This window comes from Mauremys reevesii, linkage group 5, assembly GCF_016161935.1.
Source record: "Mauremys reevesii isolate NIE-2019 linkage group 5, ASM1616193v1, whole genome shotgun sequence".
NCBI classification, from domain to species: domain Eukaryota; kingdom Metazoa; phylum Chordata; order Testudines; family Geoemydidae; genus Mauremys; species Mauremys reevesii.
In genome coordinates, this window is record NC_052627.1 from 38,057,960 (window position 1) to 38,071,316 (window position 13,357).

Sequence of the window (13,357 nt, forward strand, 5' to 3'; positions counted from 1 at the left end):
ATCAAAATGCTCACTAAACAAAAATGGCAATTTTGATACTAAAATAGATCTAATTTATATCTAATTTAGCACCAGTCCTTACACATATGCAAAAATGCAAAATGGTGGTAATGCTATCAATATTCTTTAGGAATTTTACCTCCACAGGTAAATTACAGTATATGGACATGGAGGATTAAAGCCCCTTAAAGCTTACATCAAAGAGAAAACTTTTAAAAAATGTGTTATTTGTCAAGAAAAATTAATGGATTACAAAACTGTCAAAAGCCACCAGTGCTGCACAGAATTCTGTGATGCTGACAGAAGAAGCCAGGAGAGATGAACTGTATTGGCTGCTAGTGGATGAGTTTTCTAGTTTAGATGATGTGCCACCAATACTCTATCACAATGGTTGCTTTCAGAAATACATGAACTAGTTGAATTTGGTGCATGTCAGCTGTATTGAATACAGGAAAGAAAACTAACTCTGAATCTGATTAGAAAGCATCATGTTCACCTGCTTCTATAGACACCAGAGGAAGCACATCTTTCAGTGTTTGGTCCTGTCAAATTGTTTGCTTGAGTAAAACAAGACAGACAAAAAAACTTCATAAAATAGAAGCATTTGAGAGAGAAACCAATCTAAGGAAGGCAGCACTTCAAAGAGGAGATAACATGTTGCGCTGAATATCTGTAGAATACTTGATTGCTGAGAATGCAGTTTATCACTCAACATGCCTTTCTTCCTACTTGAATAAAATTAATCTTAAAGCAAAACCATCTGGTTACACTGCATCAGTACAGCCACCTTATGACACTGCATTTTATCAACTGATTGAAAAGATAGACAATTATCTTATGTCTTATCCTCTCCGAGCGACTACAAAGATATAAAGCCCTATATTCCTCAGATGTAGAAACTGCAAGCTATTCCAGTAGTAAATTACAGGCAAGATTAGAAAAACATGATGGCTCTGCAATTTAATTCTGCACACAGCAAGGACAAGGAAAGTTACCATTGTTTTATGCAGTGCAATAACATTAGCTGATGCTATCCAAGCAGTTAGTAATCTGAAGCAGGAATTTAAGTCATCCAAATGTTTTGTGGATGGCTTTCTGGCAAGTGAGACTGATTAACAGCTTTGACCCTGAATCACATCCACTTATCAACTTATCTACTAGACTGCATGTAACATCAAATGTACAAGACTCTCAACTGAAAATAGCAGATGTTGGTGAAGAACAAATGAGAGATTTGTGAGAGGTGCAGCACTTGATTCTGATGGTACATGTAGCTTCTTCAGCGCAGTCAAGAAATATTGCATCAAACATATGCTGACATGGCCAAGAAGACCAAATTTAAGTCTGGCAAGGGAAGAACAATCACAGCAGCTATCAGTCCAGAAATTGTTTTTGGCAGACCCCTCTCCTTAGCTAGATGCAGAGATGATATTTAAATGACAATTATTCTTAGTCACCCCAATAACACCTATGCACAAGTTCCTCTTCCATGCTGCTGAAACAATGAGAAGAACAGACAGCTGAATTAGGGCATCAGGTGGAAGCTCAAACTGAAAGAATCCATGAGCTAAGAGTGTGAAACAAAGAAACCACAGTGTTAATCAGAGATACCATACCTGTTATACTAATGATGGCTGAAAACAGATTCCACACATTTGATTAATTGAATGAGGTCAGTCCTAAAAGGATTTGACAAAGCTAATTCTGTAATCAAATTGTTTGACAGATATGACAACAGTAATTGTGAAAATGGCAGAAGGACAGCAGCAGATAGGATCTAATGTTGGATGCAAAATATACCAGGCAATTATGAACAAGCCATAATTTTTGCAGCAAGGAAGTTGGTAGCAGTGCTGAATGACCAGAGTCAGAAAGACAAGAATACCCAAAGAGACCTGAATTGCTTGCACCTCAAACTAGTCATAAAAAAGAACAATCAGATTTTTAAAGGGAGGCACATAAGGAAGCACTTGGTGGCTAGTAGATTTTCAGAAATACTTAGATGCCTAACTCCCATCTTTAGCTGACTCAATACCTTAAAAATCTGGCCCAAAATTCCAAAAGTGTCTCCTTTTTGCATGCATTCTTTCAGCAGTTTTAGGCTAGCTCATTGCCATAAGACATAACAGAAACCAAGAGCTTAGCAGGATTCAAACATGGCTGGGATATTTCTATGGATAACAAGAGTATCCATAGAAGTATTTAAAAAATAGTTTTGGTAGGGATATAAAACCTCATGCTTCAGGGAAAACCCAACATCTAACTAAATGGGGATTAAGAGAAATATTCCATTTACGCAGATTAATTCATAACTGCCAGCTGCAGGTATCTTGTATGTGCCTCTGAAGCATCGGGTACTGGCCACTGCTGGAGGCAGGAGTAGATGGACCATTGGTCTAATCCATCATGGCAATACCTATGTTCCTACTTAGTCACATTCTGTTTCATGTTTCCACCACACTTTTCTTCTGTTGCTGACCTACAGGTTCACGTCCCCCTTTTCCTGGATCTCTCTTTATTGTGCCTTTACCAGTCCTCCGAAGATCAATCCCTGATCATTTCACCATTTTCAATAGTAGATGTAGCCAGTAGATTCATGCCAATGTAACATAAGTAAAAGGAACTACTTAGTTTACTATAGTATACTACTTATCCTTCTGAGTGTGGTGCTATAAAAACTGAATATAACAGTTAACTAGTGATAAGGATATCACTATAAATTATAAATTATACTGTAATTGTCTTGTTCAGAGTCAGTGAATGTTGGCCATTTTATACTTAGGTAAACCTTGAAAAGTACTACATACTTTGCCCTTAAATCAAGTTCCAGAATTAATAATAAATTGGCAATAGAGAGTTTAAAAAATAATGAATTAACTGGATTAAGTAAGTTATTAGTCTATTCATTTTAATATCTCAGTTAATCAGTTATTTAATTTTAACTCAGATGTCCATTTTCCTTAATCCTACTATTTTATAGGGGGGTTGCTCTTCATGGCTTAGGGATTCAGACTTCTCTTGGTTCATTTTGTCCTCTTTCTCTGTCCTCAAAGATAGACCACACACACACACACACAGAGAGAGAGAGAGAGAGAGGGAGAGAAACTCAGTGGTCTCATTCAGTCAGTCTTATTCTGATGACTCTCTTTACCATTACAGATGTTTGCCCATTCATGCTTTCTCTAGTGTCTGTTTGCCTCTGTGTTGCTGCGCCTTTTGCTCAGCTCTCACCTGTCTCTCACAGCATTAGCATTTAACTGAAATAAGCGTGAACTGTGGCAGAACTCACAGATAACATCCCATTTTAAAAAAAGCCAATCTTATTTATGTGACTTCAGAGACACTCTTTCAGGATTCGGGGTCCCAACCTTTCTCCTCACCCCACTCCACCCCACTGTTTTCTTCTGCTTCTCTTCAACTTCTATTTATTTTTGTGTCTTCATAATATAGCCTTGCTTTCCTTTGCAGCACCTTTCATGAAGCAGCCTTTGAAGAAACTGCCTTTCACTCATGCTTCTAACCCTGTTTTTAACATGACTGCAAATCTCCTAACAAAGCTATATCATTCTCTGGTTTCAGAAAGCTGTTTATCTCACTTTGCCCATTTGCATCTGTTAACTCTACTTTGTCTTCAGCATAGCAGCTTTTGCTACTTGACATCTTGCTGTACCCTTGATGTCCCCACTACTCAATTTTGCAGCAGCTCCAGAACGCCTATATTCAAAGAAGCAGTCCCAAATGTAATTGACAGTCCACAAAAAACATTGTTCACTACTTCCCCCCTCCCAAAACATGTCCTATATGAGGTATTTACTAACTACACATTAAATTTGTAATCAAACACAAAATGCAGTCTTCTGAAAATAAGTCTTCCTTCTCAGCCTAAATCTTCACTGGCTCTTTGGGTTTGTTTGATGTGTCTGATAGCCACTGTTCACACTGAAGTCAGGAATTGGCTTTGCCCAATGTAATACACTCATGAACAGTGTGCATTAAAAGAAAGTCCAGGCCACTGAACACAACCTAATCTGTTACTATTTTATGCATTAGGGTCCCTATCCAGCAAAGCAGTTAAGCATTTGCTTAATTTTGAGCACATAAATAGTCCCATCCCACATGTACAGTTCAGTGTTTCCATTTGTTACACTGCAAACTATTATTTGTCATGATATACCATAATGAGTACCATGTACATAAGAAATGGCAGGGTCAGATTCAAACTGTGAGGGACTGGCATGAGTCCCCTTTTGTTTCAGCATACCAATGTCCTAACTGTTGTCAAGATTTTCTAGGCATCATGGAAAAGAAAAATCTTAAGCAGAGTTTTAAAGAAGGATTTTGCAGGCAGCTCCTACCACATCTGAGGGGCAGAATGGGAGAAAGCACTGAAGTGTTGGTTTGCAATTTTAACAAGTGGGCAACGGAGGCTGGCATCATGGGCTGATTGGAGGTGGGATTTGACTTTTTAATATTGAATGAGAGATGATAGGTAGTGTGGGGAAAGGCTGCGAAGGGCCTTGAAGCTGAATATACAGAGCTTATATTTGATCCTATAGAGAAGTGGGAGCCAGCAGAGTGATGCAAAGAGAGGGGTGACATAGTCAAAGCGATAGGATAGGAAAATGATCTTTGCAGCAGCATTCTGAATGGATATGAGCGGGCCAAGATTGCTTTTGTCTAGGCCAGAAAAAGGATGCTGCAATAACCAACAAGAGGTGATGACAGCCTGGATGAGTTTTAGCTGTGCAGACAGAAAGGAAAAGTCATATTTTAAAGTGCTATAAAGAAAGAATCTGTACGTTTTAGACATAACCTGGATGTGACAACCTTGAAAGAGGTCCGAGTTGAAGAGAACACCCAAGTTATGGGCCTGAGTAACAAGCATAATAGTGATGTTGTCCACAGTGATTGAGATAGAAGATAGCTGGGATAGTTTGGGGAGAAAGATTAAGGGTTCTGTTTTAGCTATGCTGAGTTTGAGCTGATGGCTAGAAATCTACAAGATGTCAGATCAAATCTGAAATCAATGTCATACATATGAATATGGAGTTTCTTTAGTTAATATGTTAACAGTTATCAGCGGTGGAAAAATACACAGTACAATGACATTTGTTTCAATCCTCTGCCAGTCAATAGGGAATTGTTCCTAACAGTGCTCTCTCTAATTCTTTCTTCATTTTAGATTTGAATTTGACCATGAACATTGTTTCCACATTGTTCCTTTGGTTGATTATTTCCTAGTCTTATAAATCTTACTGGCAGGACATTCCCCTGCCATTTAGTTGTCTTTAAATAGCCATTTAATCACATTATCTTTGATCCAGTCCATCATATAACTTTTTTCAAAGTCATATGTACCATACTGTAAAAGCAGCAAAGAGTCCTTTGGCACCTTATGGACTAACAGACGTATTGGAGCATGAGCTTTCGTGGGTGAATACCCACTTCGTCGGATGCATGTCTTCCGACTAAGTGGGTATTCACCCATGAAAGCTCATGCTCCAATACGTCTGTTAGTCTATAAGGTGCCACAGGACTCTTTGCTGCTTTTACAGATCCAGACTAACACGGCTACCCCTCTGATACATGTATCATACTGTGACTCATAACCTACACCATCTCAACTCCACTATCTTCCCTTACCTAAACATCAAAAGAGAGGAGTATATATACAAAAAGGTAAGAACATAATCTGTGCTGTCAACAGTTTTGCTGATCTTCAGGAAAGCACTGTAGCTTGTTGCTTTTTCCTCTCTGGGGCAAGTGGTGAGGAGTGGGTGGAGTCTTGACTCAATCATAGTTTGACCACTAGTCCGCCCTGCGGTCAGCACTTACTCAGGGAAGATTGTAACTTAACACTGATGAGCATCTTACTTGGCAAGAAATCCCACTGAATTCAGTGAGAATACTCCTGGTGTCAGGTGCTGTTCAACCTGAGTAAGGTATATACCACATCACCCTAAACCTTTATTAAATTTAATTCCATTGCTCCTAGTTATATTCCTTTGTGCTAAATAATTTCTTTTTCTCACATTTCCACTCTTTAAATATGGCACAGTGGAGGTTTACATTCCCCCTAGTCTTGGCTTAGCAAAGTACTATCTATTTAGTTCTTTTAATCTTTCTTCATAAATCAAGTCCTTTTCATAAATCAGTCCCATTCTCTATCCACATCCTCAGGCTATGAGAGACGCAGAAAATAGATTAATGGGATAATAAACATTTTGCAAACAGGTTATATTTATTTATTCATTCCTATTGGAACTGATTTTTCAGAATGGGAGATAATACAGCACCTAAGGAAAGATAGGTGAAAGGGTTCAAACTAAGTACTGGAAACATTTCAGAAAAATATGAAATGTGCTCCATTTTGCTGAGTTACAGATTTTGTGAGTCAAACACAACCCAAGCACAGCTACTACTGCTGACATTCTGCTAATGGAATGGATGCATTGACCTGAAATGTGACATACTCAGTAGAGAACAGTGTGAAATACTTAGAGAGTGCAATTTCTTCATTCTGCTTTTAGACACATGCTAACTTAATATGAAGATATCAAAAATGTTACAGAATTTCTAATCAGCTTTGTCTGTTTCAGATAAGAGCTCAAGGGGGCTTTTAAGTCAGCCCTAGGAAACAAAGCCTCATCAAGCCAGGATGGAAGACTACGAGCAGGACAGTTGGTGGAACTTATACATGGTGATGTATGGTGGTAGGGTACTCACTAGACTTTATAGATTATGGATTCTATAATAATTAATATTATTTGTTGCTCCTGTACACCAAGCTCCTTGGAAGAATACAAAGGTGTGTGCATTCTCCCCCAGAATCTCCCTGTGTGCCACGCTCCTATCCCCCTCTATTTCAGTGGCTCCCCATAATCTCCCGCGGCTAGTGGAAGCTGCGATTGGCCAAACCTGTGGACGCTGCAGGTAAACAAACTGGCCCGGCCAACCAGCAGATCTCCCTGATGGGCCGCGTGCCAGAGGTTGCTGATCCCTGCTGTAGATGCAGGCGGATATCATTGCATTAGATTACACTTAATTCTGTTTAAAGGTTCTCTTTACAACCAGGCAGGCTAGAAATTTGTTTTCAAAATTAAACAGATTCTGGAGCTTTGGAGACAAATATAATTGATGTCAAAATGATGCACTGATGATCTTTCTGACATGGCATCAAAAGGTGACAAAGCCTGTGACTTAAAGCAAGTAATGGAGACTGGGTCAGGCCTCAGGAGTGGACCTGGGCAGGAAGTATGAAAATGAGGAGCTGGTGAATATGCATAGTTTATAGCTTTACACTCCAAGCAGAAAAAGCTTTTACTGATGCTCAAGCTTTCACCTCCCATGACTCAAAGCTTTCCAGGTGCTAGGTTCCTGCTGCTTCATAATAAACCCATTCAGCAGAACAGGAATCTGGAGACTTGTGGAATGAGCAAAGATCAAATGGGACAAATCTGATTTGAGTGGCTTTGCTGCTGCACACTACAGTCCGCAGCCTTGAGTTCTCACCCTTCACATATATGCAATGCAATGCAATGATGCATCAGAGAGTTCCATAATTACAGCCATTGCTCTCTCTGGTGCAGTGCAGCTTCCAATGCATAGGTCTGCTGAAATGGCCAACTGAGCCTTATATTGTTAACTAATTTAGCACTGGAAGGTGCAGGTAATGGTGTGCCATTACAGTATAATATTTATCTCTGTGTTGTTTAAGGGCCTAGCACTATGGGATCCTGATACTACTTGGAGCAGGATAGAGTACATACAGGCTCACTACAAAATATCATTTTCCCCAACACATTTGGACTGGCACTTCTTTTGTTAAAAAATGGATTCTAATTGAAAGTGCTGCAGAGTAGCTGTCAAGTTAAACTTATGATAAAGGTAACTGCTTCTCCAGGCGGATTTTCATGGTGCCAGGTGGAAGTGAAATTGACAGCCACATGTGTAATATAAAAATTCAGTCTGAAACACTTTTAAAAATATTACACAGCTGGCCTAAAGTTGGTGAAATGTAAACATAGACAAGAAAAGATGAATAGATTTTTTTCTTCAGGTTTAGGCTCTGATTTAGAAAATACTTAGGTGCTGAACTGAATAGACTGGCCTAACCAACTGCTTAAGCACATAAATCCAATGTAATTTAAGTACACATTTAGAGGTAAGCCCATGTTTAAATGCTATTCTGAAAATACATAATTCCTGAATTGAAGCCTTACTATATCTCATGAAGTAAATGCACATTTAATGTTGCATCATCCTGAGAGACTACATAAATTTAATCAATCACTGATAATATATTAATTGATTCACAAATTTCCAAAATTCACTGTGTAACTCATATTTTCTTCTGGAAGTTCATTTTAATAGCAGCAAGCAGATAAGCACTTTTGATGAGCTAGCATAAGTAGATCTGCTATCAGTTAATCAGATAATATTTAAAGGCTGGATCTACATCTTTCCATTTACTTTAGTTGAGTTTGGATCAGGCCCTAAAAGCAGAATGAATACAGAGTCTAGCTTTGGTCTGGTCAGTGACTTTGCTCTGTGTGTTGAGTGTCAACGGATGTAATAGAAATGTCTTCATGTCTTAAAGGGATCCAACATTTAAAAAAACAAAATTGGCTTGCCCCCATTCCTTCTTGTTTGAGACCTGTAACAAAGACCTACAAAATTTGTTTATTTTGCCTTAAAATTCTTGGGAATGGAAAATTTGGTTTCCTTTAGTTTTGTTAGTAGACCATCAGGAAGTCTACGTGACTGAACATCTTCTTTTCTTCAAAATGTTAACTAGTCATTGATATTAAATGCCATTAGCAAAAAACTAAAACCTCAAAAGCTTTAAACAGTTTGACTAAAATTTCATTCCACTCTCCATAGCTCAGCTTTCACTCAGGCCTTGTCTACACTACAAGACTATTTCGAATTTGTGGATTCGACCTTATGAAGTCGAATTTGTGTATCCACAGTAAAGACACTAATTCGAATTTCTGAGTCCACATTAACAGGGCCGGCATCAACTTTCGAAGCGGTGCACTGTGGGAAGCTATCCCACAGTTCCCGCAGTCCCCGCTGCCCATTGGAATGCTGGGTAGAGCTCCCAATGCCTGCTGGGGGAAAAAATGTGTCGAGGGTGGTTTTGGGTAACTGTCATCATTGAACCGACAATCACGCCCTCCCTCCCTGAAAGCGCCGGCGGGAAATCTGTTCGCGCACTTTTCTGGTCGGTTACAGCGCGGACGCCACAGCACTGCGAGCATGGAGCCCGCTGCGATCATCGCTGCACTTATGGCCATTGTCAACTCCTCGCACCTTATTGTCCACCTCTTTCACAGTCAGCTGCTGAGAAATCGGGCGAGGAGGCTCCGGCAGCGCGGTGAGGAGAGTGGCGCAGACCTCTTACAAAGCAGGGTACGCCGCGCAGTGGAGATCATGGTGGCAATGGGTCAAGTTCATGGTGTGGAACGGCGATTCTGGGCCCGGGAAACAAGCACGGACTGGTGGGACCGCATAGTGCTGCAGGTCTGGGATGAATCACAGTGGCTGCGAAACTTCAGGATGCGTAAGGGCACTTTCCTTGAACTCTGTGACTTGCTGGCCCCTGCCCTGAAGCGCCAGGACACACGGATGCGAGCAGCCCTGAGTGTGCAGAAGCGAGTGGCCATAGCCCTCTGGAAACTTGCCATGCCAGACAGCTACCGGTCAGTAGCGAACCACTTTGGCGTGGGCAAATCTACCGTGGGGGTTGCTGTGATTCAAGTAGCCCACGCAATCGTTGAGCAACTGCTCTCAAAGGTAGTGACTCTCGGAAACGTCCAGGTCATCATAGATGGCTTCGCCGCGATGGGATTCCCAAACTGCGGTGGGGCTATAGAGGGACTCACATCCCTATCCTGGCACCAGCCCACCAGGCCAGCCAGTATATTAACCGAAAGGGCTACTTTTCAATGGTGCTGCAAGCACTGATGGACCATAGGGGACGTTTTACCAACATCTTCGTCGGGTGGGCGGACAAGGTTCATGACGCGCATGTGTTCAGGAACTCTGGTCTGTTTAGACGCCTCCAGGCAGGAAATTTCTTCCCGGACCACAAAATAATGGTTGGGGATGTGCAGATGCCTACAGTCATCCTCGGGGACCCAGCCTACCCGCTAATGCCCTGGCTCATGAAGCCCTATACAGGCGCCTTGGACAGTGAGAAGGAACTCTTCAACTACCGGCTGAGCAAGTGCAGAATGGTGGTGGAGTGTGCTTTCGGACGTCTTAAGGCGAGGTGGCGGAGCTTACTGACTCGCTCGGACATCAGCGAAAAGAATATCCCCGTAGTTATTGCTGCTTGCTGTGTGCTCCACAATGTCTGTGAGAGCAAGGGCGAGACCTTTTTGGCCGGATGGGAGGTTGAGGCAAATCGCCTGGCTGCTGTTTACGCTCAGCCAGACACCCGTGCCGAAAGAATATCCCAGCGGGAAGGGCTGTGTATCCGGGAGGCTTTGAAAGCAAGTTTCCTCGGAGAGCAGGGTAACCTATGACTCTCCACTTGATTTTTAGAGAAGCTGATCCTGGGCCTGTGTCTCTATGTGTTGAGTGAGATCTGCAGTTACAGACCCCGTTCTCCAAGTTTCCCCCACTTCCCAAACACGTTTTAAAACAAATTAAACGGAACAGTTATTGTTAATAAATCTTTCTTTTACTTTGCATTTCTGTTCAGGGTTTGAAACATGGACGCATACTGTGCTGGGTACGGTGTGCACTGATGTACAGACCACTTGTACAATACAGGACGGACAGCCTCCTGCTCCTACTTAGGTCTCTGGGGTGGGGGACGGTTTCAAGTGGTTGTGCATGTAGGGGTGGGTTTGCAGGAAGGGGCGAGTGGTGCCGTCTTTGGATAGGGATTTGGATGCAGGCTCTGGGCTGTGGGTTTGGGCGTAGGAAGGGGTGAGGGGTGTGGGGGAAGGGTGAGTATCTGTCCGTGGATGAGGGCTCTTCTTGGGGCTCAGGGCAGCGGAGAGGATCGCGCCTACGGTGGAAGTGCATGGTAAGGGCAGCATGCCTTAACATTAGGGGGTGGCAGGCGCTAGGACCGTGGACAAGCATACACATCACAGAATGACCCGGGGCAGCATACACCACACAGAGTGACCCTGGTGACTAGTGACTGCAGTTGGTGTGTGCCCTGCAGTTGATCCTGCCCCCGATAGTCTGTACCCTGCTAATGTAGGCTATCCCGTGCAATTATAAATCCCCTGCCCCCCCCTACATACACACAGTCTTCTGACACGAAAGACGTGACGGAAAGAGTGAACAACAGCAAACAGCTTTTATTAATCTACTACAGAGTGGGGTGATGAAACTTGGATTTGGGACTGGGTGATCCTGTAAGGGAAGCGCTTCGACACAGTTATAGCGTCAGAGGTGTGTGGTACATTAGCGCTCAGCTGTGGTGCAGTGACAGTTCTCACGGCCCCTACCGCCCCTCCGTCGTGTAATTTTCGGTGAGGGGGGGACAGGACTTCTTGGTGTTGGAGGGTGGTTGAAGATACAGTGCAGGGGGGCTCTCTCCTCCTGCCTGTGGTCCTGCAGAACATCAACAAGGCGCCGGAGTGTGTCCGTTTGCTCCCTCATTAGCCCAAGCAGCGTTTGAGTCGCCTGCTGGTCTTCCTGCCGCCACCTGTCCTTCCGTTCGCTGTGTGAGCGCTGCTGCTGAGAGAGGGTCTCCCTCCACTGGCTCTGCTGGGAACAGATACATGTTTGCGAACAGTGAACACAGTGTAGTCAGTTTCTATGAACAAGACCATACAGGGCACCAAGTTCCACGAGATCTCAGGACAAGTTCGAGATTTCGGAATACGCTCTCATTGGCGGCGCCATTGCACAGGAGAGCGGACAAGCGGGGAGAGACAGCTGAATCCGTCTTGCAGACAGTCCTGGTAAGCCTTAAAGTAGATAATGCTTATCAGTTAGTGGATAGCTGTGCTCTCCTGCTAAAGGCAATCTGGAAAGCAGAAAGGCTGAGCCTTTTCCAGCCCCTCCCTCCAGTGCACGGGAAAGATCAATGTATGCTTGTTCTCTGTGGCCTCCAGCACATGGCTGTTAAGCGAGGGTCGTTGTTATGCAACCTAATTGTAAACCATTAACAGTAGTAACAATACACTAATTGCCCTACTTAGATGCAGCCTGTCCAGAACGACATCACCCTGAGGCGGGTCACTCAGCGTCAGAGAGAGCGGATGCTAAGGGAAGCCCTGCACAGACCAGGACCATATGCAACAATGCTGGTGAAGGCGATGATTCCTCTGTACATTAGGATGTCCTGGCGCGGAAGAGTGTGCTTCCACGGAGCACCCAATAAGGCACCTCTCCCCAGGAACCTCCTGCGGAGGCTTTTCGAGCAGCTCTCTGAGAGCTTTGTTGAACTGTCCCCAGAGGATTATTGTTCTATCCCTATATGTGTGGACCTACTTTTTATATAGTTAGACATTTAAAAATTTTTATATAGTATTTCTATTTTTTCTATACCTGTTTTTTAAAAAATAAATGTTTCCATGTTTATAGCACTTACCGCCTGATCCTTCCCCTGATTCTGAGTCCGGGTTAACGGCCGGGGAGGGTTGAGAGGGGATCTCTGTGAGGGTGATGAAGAGATCCTGGCTGTCAGGGCAAGCGGTATTGTGTTCGCTGTCACCTGCGCCGTCCTCCACAAACCCTGCCTCATCTTCCCCATCGGCGAACATCGCCGAGGAACTGTCCAGGTACACTATGCCATCGTCAGAGTCCACGGTCACTGGTGGGGCAGTGGTGGCAGACCCACCTAGAATGGCATGCAGTGCCTCGTAGAAGCGGCATGTCTGGGGCTGTGCTCCGGAGCGTCCGTTTAACGCTCTGACTTTTTGGTAACCTTGTCTCAGGTCCTTGACTTTCACGCGGCACTGCATCGCATCCCGGCTGTATCCTTTCTCTATCATGGCTTTGGAGACCTTCTCGAAGGTCTTTGCATTCCGCTTGTTGGAGCGCAGCTCCGAGAGCACAGACTCCTCGCCCCACACAGTGATCAGATCCATGACTTCCCGGTCAGTCCATGCTGGGGACCTCTTTCTATTCTTGGATTGCCCGGACTCCTCTGCTGGAGAGCTCTGCATCGTTGCAGGTGCTGCGGAGCTCGCCCCGATGTCCAACCAGGACGTCAGATTCAAAGTGCCCAGACAGGAAAAGGAATTCAAATTTTCCCGGGTCGTTTCCTGTGTGGCTGGTCAGAGCATCCAAGCTCGGACTGCTGTCCAGAGCGTCAACAGAGTGGTGCAGTGTGGGATAGCTCCCGGAGCTACTAAGTTAGATTAGCATCCACACATAGCCT